Source organism: Bison bison, unplaced genomic scaffold (assembly GCF_000754665.1).
Source record: "Bison bison bison isolate TAMUID 2011002044 unplaced genomic scaffold, Bison_UMD1.0 scf7180017864050, whole genome shotgun sequence".
Taxonomy (NCBI): domain Eukaryota; kingdom Metazoa; phylum Chordata; class Mammalia; order Artiodactyla; family Bovidae; genus Bison; species Bison bison.
The window spans coordinates 201,323-212,564 of record NW_011494622.1 but is presented as its reverse complement, the minus strand read 5'-3'; positions in this window follow the sequence as shown (position 1 = coordinate 212,564).

The window sequence follows — 11,242 nt, the reverse complement described above, 5'->3', positions numbered from 1 at the left end:
GCTTTTCCCTGATGATGAGAGATGTAAGAGAAAGAGTGAGATGCAACAAAGGCTTGGTTATATTGTGGAGGATCGTGACCTTCAGACTAAGTATGTATTTAATTTGCCAGGAAAGAAGAATCATGAAGGATCTGAAATATTGCCAATATGATCATAACTTAAAATATAGCTGTGGAAGAAAAAAATATGTGATCGTTTGCATAGTCAAATTAGGTATGCTGAATAAGTATACAGCAAAACTGTTACAATACTGATAAACCATTTTATAAATATATGTTTCCTTCTGGTGGCAGAGCACGTGCTCAGTAGTTGTGGCACATGGGCTTAGTTGCCCCACGGTATGTGAAATATTCCTGGGCCAGGGATCAAACCCATGCCTCCTGCCTTGGCAGGCAAATTCTTAACCTCTGGACCACCAGGGAAGTCCCTTTGTCTTTCTATACAAATTTAAAAGATATTTATCCTGATTCTGTGCAAATTGTTATTGACATATTGACAGGGATTGCAAATGGCCAAAGTGAAGCATCAGTTACTCAGTCATGTCTGACTCTTTGAGATCCCATAGAACGTAGCCCACCAGGCTCCTCTGTCCAGGGGATTCTCCAGGCAAGAATACTGGATTGGGTTGCCATTCTCTTTTCCAAGGTCTCTTCCTGACCCAGGGATCGAACCCAGGCCTAGTGCACTGCAGACAGATTCTTCACGGTCTGAACCACAGGAAAGCAGACACATGAACACGTGCTCGACGTCACTAATCATGTGAAAGTCACTCAATCATGTCCGACTCTTTGTGACCCCATGGACTATACAGAATGGACTATACAGTCCATGGAATTCTTCAGGCCAGAATACTGGAGTGGGTAGCCTTTCCCTTTTCCAGGGGATCTTCTGAACCCAGGGATCAAACCCAGGTCTCTCGCATTGTGGGCAGATTCTTTACCAGCTGAGCCACAAGGGAAGCCCAAGGATACTGGAGTGGGTAGCCTATCCCTTCTCCACCAGATCTTCCCAGCCCAGGAATTGAACTGGGGTCTCTCGCATTGCAGGAAGATTCTTTACCAACCAATTGAGCTACCAGGGAAGCCCTCACTAATCATCAGAGAAAAGCAAATCAACAATAAAATTAGATATCACCTCAAATCTGCCAGAATGCCTATCATCAAAAAGAACACAAATAACAAATATTGGTGAGAGTGTGGAGAAAGGGGAACCCTCATATGCTGTTGGTGGGAATGTAAACTGACATAGTCACTGTGGAAAACAGGATAGCAGTTTCTCAAAAAAGCTAACGATAGAACTGGGTATTTACACATAAAAAAGGCAAAAACACTTTCAAAAAGATACATATACCTCAATGTTCATAGCATTATTTACATTATTACAAAATGTAGACACTCTAAGTGTCCACCAACTGATTAATGAATAAAGATGTGAGAGATATATGTATATATATGGAGAGAGATTGATATGTGTATACACTAACACACACACAATAGACTACTACTCAGCCATAAAAATGAATAAAAATTTTCTATTTTCAGCAACATGAAAGGACCTAGAAAATATTATACATTGTGAAGAATGCCAGAGAAAGACAAATATTGCATAATTTACATGCACAAGCTAAAAAACTTGACAAACTAACAAATTAAAAAAAATAAAATAAAATGAAAATAATAATAAAAAAGTAACAGACTCACAGATAAAGAGAACAAACTAGTGGGTACCAGTAGGGAGAAGGCAGAGGGAGAGGGACAATATAGGGTATGGAATTAACATGTACAAGCTACTATGTATAAAATAAGCTACCAGGATATGTAGTACAACACAGGAACTGCACTCAATATTTTATAATTAGAAATGGATTATAACCCTTAAAAATTGTGATTCACTGTATTGTACACCTCTAATATATTATAATGCACACTAACTATACTTCAATTAAAAAACCCATGTGCCGTGTTTAGTCATGCAGTCACGTCTCACTCTTTGCAACCCCATGGACTGTAGCCCACCAGGCTCTTCTGTTCATGGAATTCTCCAGGCGAGAATACTGGAGTGGGCTGACATGCCCTCTTCCAGGTGATCTTCCCAACTCAGGGATCCTACCCTAAGTCTCCCACATTGATAGGCAGATTCTTTACTGTCTGAGCCAGCAGGGAAGCCCACAGTTTACCAATAACTTCTCTCCGTTGTTAGTATATTCACATTACAAGTGTTCATGCACATTTTGTTTAAGTATCTATTACTTATTCCCTCAGCACTTGTACTGACAGATGACCTTGCCTGACTCTATGGCAGTATTTCAGCCAAGAGTTTCTGCTGATGTTAAGAAATGAGCCATTCAAGTGCAACTCAAGCAGTTAGTGAAGGCCTGCTCATCAAGGAAATCATGATGCCAGCTTAGCAAGGAATTTTCAGTCTATCAAATTTCCTGAACCTTGTATAGCCCATAAATATTTAAAATTATGTAGAAGAATGTTACATATAAACTATGAGTATTCCAACAATGAATAAACAATTTATCATATATCATATCACAGTATTTTATTCATTGTATTAATTTTCTAATTCTTCACTAATTATTACACTGTGTAGAATAAAATACAACCTGAAATCCCAGATTACAGGAAAAAAATCAATATTCCCATTTTGAAATAGTCTCTATGGAAAGTTGAATGAAAATGCTTTATTCAATAAACAGATTTTAAGGGAAAGGCTTTCAAATAAAAAAAAAAAACATCCAAAGTATTTTATAGATTTTAGTATTTATTTTTAATATTCAAAGAACATTGAAGTTAAATAGTTAAGTACATTTAAAACATCCACCTCATAGCATGCAATTTCTTATGAAAACTGATAGAGTGGTGAAATTTCAACACAGTTTCAAACCTCACAACCCTTTCTGTAATAACAGACTGAATTGTCATAACCATAGTTTGAAGAGAGAAAGGGAACTTGGGCTTCTAACTAAAAAAGCAATTTGTTTAAAATACATCTTCAAAATCAACCAAGGAGAATTGCATTTTCATTACACATGGGTTCTTTTTTTGAAGTTTCTGATTAGCATTCATGAAAGATTCATTCTTAGCAATCAGGCTCATTATTATTATGAGCAGTTTATATTTTTGTTGCTTTTCAAAAGAACAGTTATTTGCCCAGGTGAAGAATAACACTTCACATACTAAAAAAGGTATATAATTTAAAAAGCAAATAGATACTTGAAAATGGCAAACACGTCCAAAAGCTAAAAATACCAAAGTAGAAAGGATCACAAAGATAATTATTTAATTGCTTTTTACTATAATATCCTTGTTTATGATATTTTGCTTAGGCTGATATTAAGATGAGTTTGTATAACAAAATCTCATTCAAAATTAATGACTGGTATTTTTGGAAGAAGTAAAAGCTTAGATTTTCTTTTTTTTTGCCTTTCTTAATATTTATGTCAGTATATCTTTCATGAACTATCTAAAAGCTACCTGTATATAATTTGATTATATCAGACTGATAATAAAGTTAATTGCAGTTCATGTGAAATACAACATCTAATTATGAAATTGACTTGGTAAATAACAGCTCTGTAAAAGTTTTCATGAACATTATAATTATGCAATTAAAATAGAAAGGGTCAACATTATCTAATTTCTAAGTTTTTACATAATATATGGAGACACAAAATCAACTATTATTTCTTCATAGCATGTAATTATACTTCTCTGAAAGCAGTACATATGTATTAATTTACTTATTTTTGAAGAATTATTTCTATGTAGTTTTAGGGGAAAAACTATTTAAAAGCCAAATGAGCAACTGAGTTATTTTAAAAATTAAAGTGTACAGTTAATAAAACTGCTATTGCTGAATTACTTTAGAAAGAATTTGACTACTTCACTTCAGGACTTCAAAGCTTTGCATACTTCATAGTAATATCAGTAACATTTAACATTCAATATGATTAACTGAGAAATGATATATATTAAACTGATTTTAAGCTGTTTGAAAAATGCAATTCTTATCATAGAAATATATAATTCAAACTATCATATCAGTTATAGAGTACTGACATTTCATGCATCAGACCAAAGAGGGGAACGGTTCTGTTCTGGTATATTTTATCCACCACTAGGATTTTTTTTGGAAGGAATGATGCTAAAGCTGAAAGTCCAGTACTTTGGCCACCTCATGGGAAGAGTTGACTCATTGGAAAAGACTCTGATGCTGGGAGGGATTGGGGGCTAGGAGGAGAAGGGGACGACAGAGGATGAGATGGCTGGATGGCATCGCTGACTCGATGGACGTGAGTCTGAATGAACTCCAGGAGTTGGTGATGGACAGGGAGGCCTGGCGTGCTGCGATTCATGGGGTCGCAAAGAGTTGGACACAACTGAGCGATTGAACTGAACTGAACTGAATATAAATGACTTGCCTTTTTCTCATAACCTACTTTGTTAACCATCACTAAGGTAAGAATTGGCAGTACTATAGTCCTCTGATTTGAGAACAGACCATTAACATGGGATCCTTTTGTTGAGCTCTGTCTTAATGTACGCATTCTGAGAAAAATATGTATGTACAGTAAGGTACATTATGAGAAATTTTCATAAATTCTTTATATTTTTTAATAAATTCTATTTATCCTTTCAGATTCAATTTTTAATTTAAAAATATAAGTTTTACTGACATTAAAAAAATCAGTAATAATGATCACAGAAGTAGAATTTTAAAACTATTTAAGAAGAAGTGCACTATGAAATGACTGTGAGAATTCTCATTCTTTAAATGTCAGAATACTTTTTGGTAATACCTTTCCTGGAGTTTTCATTTAACTAACAATTAAGGGGTTACACAAAGAAATATAACATTTCAAAGAAAAAAATCATGTTTCATAAGCTTTTCATATTAATTTAAATTAGTAATATGCAATCTCCACTTTCTAAATAGGAATCAATTTCTATATAAAATGGTTTTTTTCTCAATATAATTTTGGCATTGAATCAATTAGAACATATATTCATAATTTGCATTATTTTCAGAGTATTAAAGGAGTATATTTTTATCAAATATATTTTTCTAGATATTACTACTAATCATTCTTTCAATGAGGGAAGTAAAGGTCATTATATAATTATAAAGGTAATTTAGTGTCTAATGTACTTTATAAAATATTTCTCAGCATTTCCTTCTAATGAAACACATTTTGTCAGGAGTGTCTAATGCAGAGTAAAATGTTTATTTTCTTAGTTTTATCTGACTATTTGGTCACTTATTTAAAAATTCCTGAGTCATTAAGTTTCTGCTAAAATTTCACTTGAACATAAATTATTATTAATTACAAGTAAATTTTTCAAGATGTCCATATATGCATGAGTATTTTTTCTTTATAAGAGGCAATAGTTCGTTTCTAAATATTTGTATATTTATATGGTCATGCCTGGTGATTCAGACAGTAAAGAATCTGCCTTCAATGTAGGAAAACCAGGTTCAACTGGGAATGTCCCCTGGAGAAGGGAATGGCTACCAACTCCAGTATTCTAGCCTGGAGAACTTCATGGACAGAGGAGCCATGGGGTCACAGAGAACAGGACACAGCTGAGTGATAATATATACATTTGTAGTTTATATATATATATATATTTTTTTTTTATCTCGGCAAATGGAAACTTGACTCCAACAGAAAAGAGTATGAGCAAGGTCTATTCAAAGACATCTGTTTTTCAAAATATTAAATTATTCTACTGAAGTTTATAATAATCTGTATACTGTAGCAAGATGCTTAACGTTATGAGTGAGGGAAGGTGAAAACCTTTAATAGTTAGGGATCCAAAAAGGGGAAGGTAGTGAAAATCAGAAAAGCATTCAAGAGAATTTAGAAATATTAAAAGACATGTGGGCTGGAGTAAAAATATAGATGTTTCATTGGTGCAGTTTGAGTTGTGGCCAGAGAATCCTCAAGCAATACAACCTGAATAAAAGAGAAATTAAGATTTCCCTCACACCTTGGGCAGTCTCATTTGACATATTATAAATAGGGAGGCCAGATGGTGCTTGGGAAACAATCAGGTTCAACTACAAACCTGTCCTCTGTAACACACACTTACAACACAAGGCTGCTAAGCTAGCAACCTCTGTCTGAATAACGAAAGGAAGAGGACTAAATCCACTGAAATGGCACTCCATTCCAGTACTCTTGCCTGGAAAATCCCATGGATGGAGGAGCCTGGTGGGCTGCCGTCTCTGGGGTCGCACAGAGTCAGACACGACTGAAGCGACTTAGCAGCAGCAGCAGTCACTTCTCTAAACAGACTATCATTTGATATGAAACATGTTACACATAGCAACCGAAAGTGTTGCAGGTCATCTCCAATGTTTTCTACTTTGAGAATTGGGCTATAAACACAGGCAGTTTGACTCAATTTAGGGATTTATTTGAATGGCATACATACAACTTTACTTCTTTTTGTATTAATTGTCATATTCACAATGATTAGTGGCCATGTGACTTCAGATAGGAGAGCTTGAGCTACAAAAGTTTAAATAGAGACACACATGACATATTCTGTTGGTTACATTACAGGGGTGAGGCTGTAATCCATTTTCTACACGTCTACAAAACAGGGAATAAAGCACACTTTGGAGTCAGAGTATGAATCTAAATCCCGAATCTACAAATTAACCTGTGTATTCCTGGCATATTTACTCAAATTGATGGGAGCTCAGTCTCTTCAACTGCAAATGAGCAAGAGTGAATCAACAGCAGATCTGCAAGCTCTATATGTGTAATTTTGACTATTTCAATGACCAAATGCAGAAACATAATTCTGGGGACTTCTACATTACCAGCACTGAGTGATCACAAAAAGTTGTTTAATGTTTTTAATGTAGTGATTCTCAAAGTGGGTTCTGTGGGCATTTTGGAGTGTAATGGGGGCTTATGCTTGAGAAATATCATTGTATATGACTCCTTGTACATGAGAGCAATAGTTATGGAAAAATATGCTTTCATGTCTCATCTCTACTGCCTAACAAACATTGAGATCTTGTTCCAATTACCCATATATTCTGAATATACACAGAATACAAATAATAAAATCTATGTTGCAGAGTCCTATGGGTTGCCTGTGTAGCCCACAAATGTTACTTATTTTTTTTTTTTTTTAAGTTTGGAAGTCAGGTAGGTGATGTTGTTGCTAACTAAACACTCAAGTTTATTTACAAGTGGTTCTTCAGACATTTGGGCTTCCCTGGTGGTTCAGTGGTAAATATCCTGTCTGTCAGTGCAGGAGATGAGGGTTCAATCCCTGGGTTGGGAAGATCCTCTGGAGTAGGAAATGCAACCCACTCCAGTATTCCCAGACTGAGAAATTTCATGGACAGAGGAGCCTGGCAGGCTACAGTCCATGGGGTCACAGAAGAGACGGATACAAGTTAGTGACTAAACAACAATTTCAGCATTTATTTATAAATGTTTTCTAAAATATTTTAAAAATCTTACAGATATATCTGGCTACTAACCAGTTTACCTTTCCTTTGCATGCCCATCTTTAAAAAAAACTAGTCTACATTCACAAAATTAAAATGTATCATCTTCTTATCCTACCTCATTTTTCAATCCACTGGTATTTGAATTCCACATCTTCTCTTCGTGTTGCAGTAACAATGATACAATTTAATTTTTTTGTTTTCAATCCAGTGAATATTGGGGGAGCTCGTATTGCACTGGAATCTATATTTCATTTGGTAGTGTTGAATTTTTGTTATTTCTTAAAACAATTGTTTTGGCTTTGCAAAACACTGAACTTAAACAGTAATATCTGACTCTTGCTTTATTTCTTTGTGATTGCCTCTCCTTTAATCTGCATATATGTGTTCCCTAGATTTCTATACTCAACCTACACACCTTTAAACCCTTTAAACCCACCATCTAACTGAGCTTATACATGTTTGGGGGTTTAAGTCTACCTGTATTTTGAGAACTTGGAAATCAATACATTCAGCATAATCTTTTTCTCCAACATCCGTATTTTTCTCCATCTACAATTTGGACATTTCAGCAGGAAAACAGATAAATGCCTCAAATTCAACATATACAATCCTCAATTTATTGTCTTTCCCATCAAACCTCTTTTTTCCTCCTAAGTCTCCAAACACATTTAATGGCCAAGATCCACCCTTGTTATCTTCTAAATTAGGATTTGAAGAATTGCTTAGTACTGTTATGGTGAAGTAAATGTGAGAGTGCACCATCTGGTGTCGGCAACGTGGAAATGCAGACACAGAGTCCAGAAGTCAGGAAAGAGGAGGGATGGATGTTAACTGTATTATGTGAATATAGGCTATTTAACCTAAAAGGCGAGGGAAAAGTGAAATAAAATATGAATTCTTCGGTTTCCAAATTCTGTCTGTACAAAATTTGGGGGGAAAAAGGGAAATTCGATTAGAATATCTAATCCACAAATTATGAATTTCACTTCAAAGGACCTAAAAATATTTTCGTACTAAAGTCTCTTACCTCCTAAAATTTACAAACTGAAAGCAAGTGAAGTGTAGCTTTTTATTTACATCCACACTGTATTTATTTATATATTTATGTCATTTATTAAATTAAACTATTTATTTATGTCCACACTGAGAGAGGCCTTTGCAATCGATGGAGTTGTAACGCTAGCAATCTCTGATATGTTTGGCAATTTTAACTTCTTATTTTAAATGCAAACAACTGTCCATTCTACAGCCTGTCATCATTGCTTTCTTCCAGTGCCATGGAATGTAGAAGTCATTTCGCTGAGTCTGAGTGAGGGGTGCATATTCCTTATTGAGCAACGGGTGCAGTGGAAGGAAAGTACGCATACACACATATACGAAAGGGGAACCCGATATTTGTTAACAGTCATCCTACAGTCCTAGGTGTAGAGGACAATGTAGGGTTCTTGTAAAGAATACCATGGTTAATATGTATAAAGTACTTGGTAAGTCTAGTGCATGGTGAGCTCTCAAAAGCATGTTTTAGAATATAGGCCACCTCACTTGAGAGGAATACAGGATAGCTGTACATTTCATCGCATGTCACAGGGTTTTGACTGGAAATTTTTGTTCACCTAGATTCTTGTCCAAATCTCATTTTAACTGAGGACAGAATGGGGACAAACTTTCTTGCCGTGGCAAAGTCACCAGGCATCTTTGGTGACAGTTCTTAAGTATATTTCATTAAAAATTTGGCTCTAAAGATAAATAACCTCTTGTGAAAACTTCATACTAGAATAATTCAAACAAAATCCTTTAAACTAATGTGTATTAAAACAGTAAACATCTATTATTCTATTAAGCTAAGCTGATATTTTCAAAGCAAGAAGCATTAGCAACACTGGGCAAACTTCTTTCAGAATCACTTCATTGTTAGAAATACGTTTCATAATTATTTTAATAACTAAGCTCCATATAACATGTATCTATTATTGTTCAGTCACTAAGTCATTCCCAAATCTTTTGCAGTCCCGTGGACTGTAGCCTGCCAGGCTCCTCTGTCCATGGGATTTCCCAGGCAAGGATACTGGAGTGGGTCGCCATTTCCTTTTCCAGGGGATCTACTATAAACTAAAAGCTAAAAAGAAATAACACTACTTAACCAAATTTATTTTGGATCCTTTCTACTTTGCATAATTCATACTCTATAAATTATTAAAGGAGGCTGCATTTTTTAAACAATTTTTTTCATAGAGTTATGTTGTAAGACTATTGACGTAGGTGTAATCAGACAGTTCTCTGTGAGAGAGAGTTCTCACATCATCAGATTATATTTGTGGTTCTTAGCAATTATGGCTGCAGCTGCCAAAACAGAAGCTTATTATGGGGACCAAACAGATGATGTAAAAAACAGCGGATGTCACAGGTCCTATCTTAAAGGAGAGTGGACACTGAGGCAAAATGGACAATTTACGCCCCATCTAAAGGGTACACACACACACAAATATTATATATAAAATACACATATGCATATATTTTTAATTGAGGCATTCTATACTGTTGCCCTGTAAAGGGTAGGTTCAACCCCGACCTAAAATTCCTTCAGATGTGGAGACTAATGACACCATGCACTCAACAAGAGGAATGAAAGGAACTTTAGCTTATTATTTAGACATAGGGGACTTAACGGGGAACACGGAAGGCACTAGCCAGGCCAAACGTCAAAAGGGAAGCAAGGCTGTTGCCCTAGGCTTTTACTGTGTTTAGGAGGTAAGACTGGGACAGCTGCTCACACAACAGCTTGCATCTGCATGGTTTGAAATTTCTGCCAGCGCCAAGGAATGAGGAGCAGCCCAGATACAGAAGAGGAGGAAGGGCAAGCGAGGGCAGTGAAAGTGATCAATGGTCGACCATCAAAAAGGAAGCTTCCCTCTTTATTACATGTAGTTTCTTTAATTCACAAAAGAAACTAGGGCAAAATAATGTAGCATTACTGAAGCTGTTACACAAGAAGGAAGAGTCCACTACTCTAGGAGGATTTCTGTCTTAATTTTTTAGATAAGCATGCAGCAGAATCACAAGACCTGTAACTGTGTATCTCCTGAGCAAAGAGAGAGAAGTACATTGCTGCAAGACCTGGAGAAATGAAACATAATTTTTGAAATTTTCCAAAGGCATTCAGGAGTAAGAACTGAACAGTGAGTATGGGGAGGTATTCTAGGCCTGGAAAATGTATGTTTCTACATCCTGTGTAGAAGGACATTGCAGATAGGAGATTGAGTATAAAGAGTCACAAATGCCATCAGCAGAATTCATCAGCAAGAGTGAAATGTGCATATTAATATTACACTTTGAAAATGACCGTTTGTTTTCATTGCCTTTTTATGTCATTCTGCTTCTATATAAAGTACAAGGATTTCTTAAATCTGCTTATGTAAAGAAATACGGTACCCATATATTTCAAAGTATCTATAAAAGAAATGTAGAATTAAAAATTAGGTTAAATTTTAATTAAAAATTAAAGAGGGGATACATTAGGAGTTTAGGATTAACATAAACACATTGCTATACATAAAACGGGGCTTCAAAAGTGGTTCAGTGGTTAAAGTGTCTGCCTGCCAATAAAGGAGTCACGATTTGATCCCTGGTTTGGGAAGACTCCCTGGAGAAGGAAATGACAACCCACTGCAGTATTCTTGCCTGGAGAATTTCATGGACAAAGAAGTCTGATGGGCTACAGTCCATTGGGTTGCAAAGAACTGGACACGACTGAGTGCAC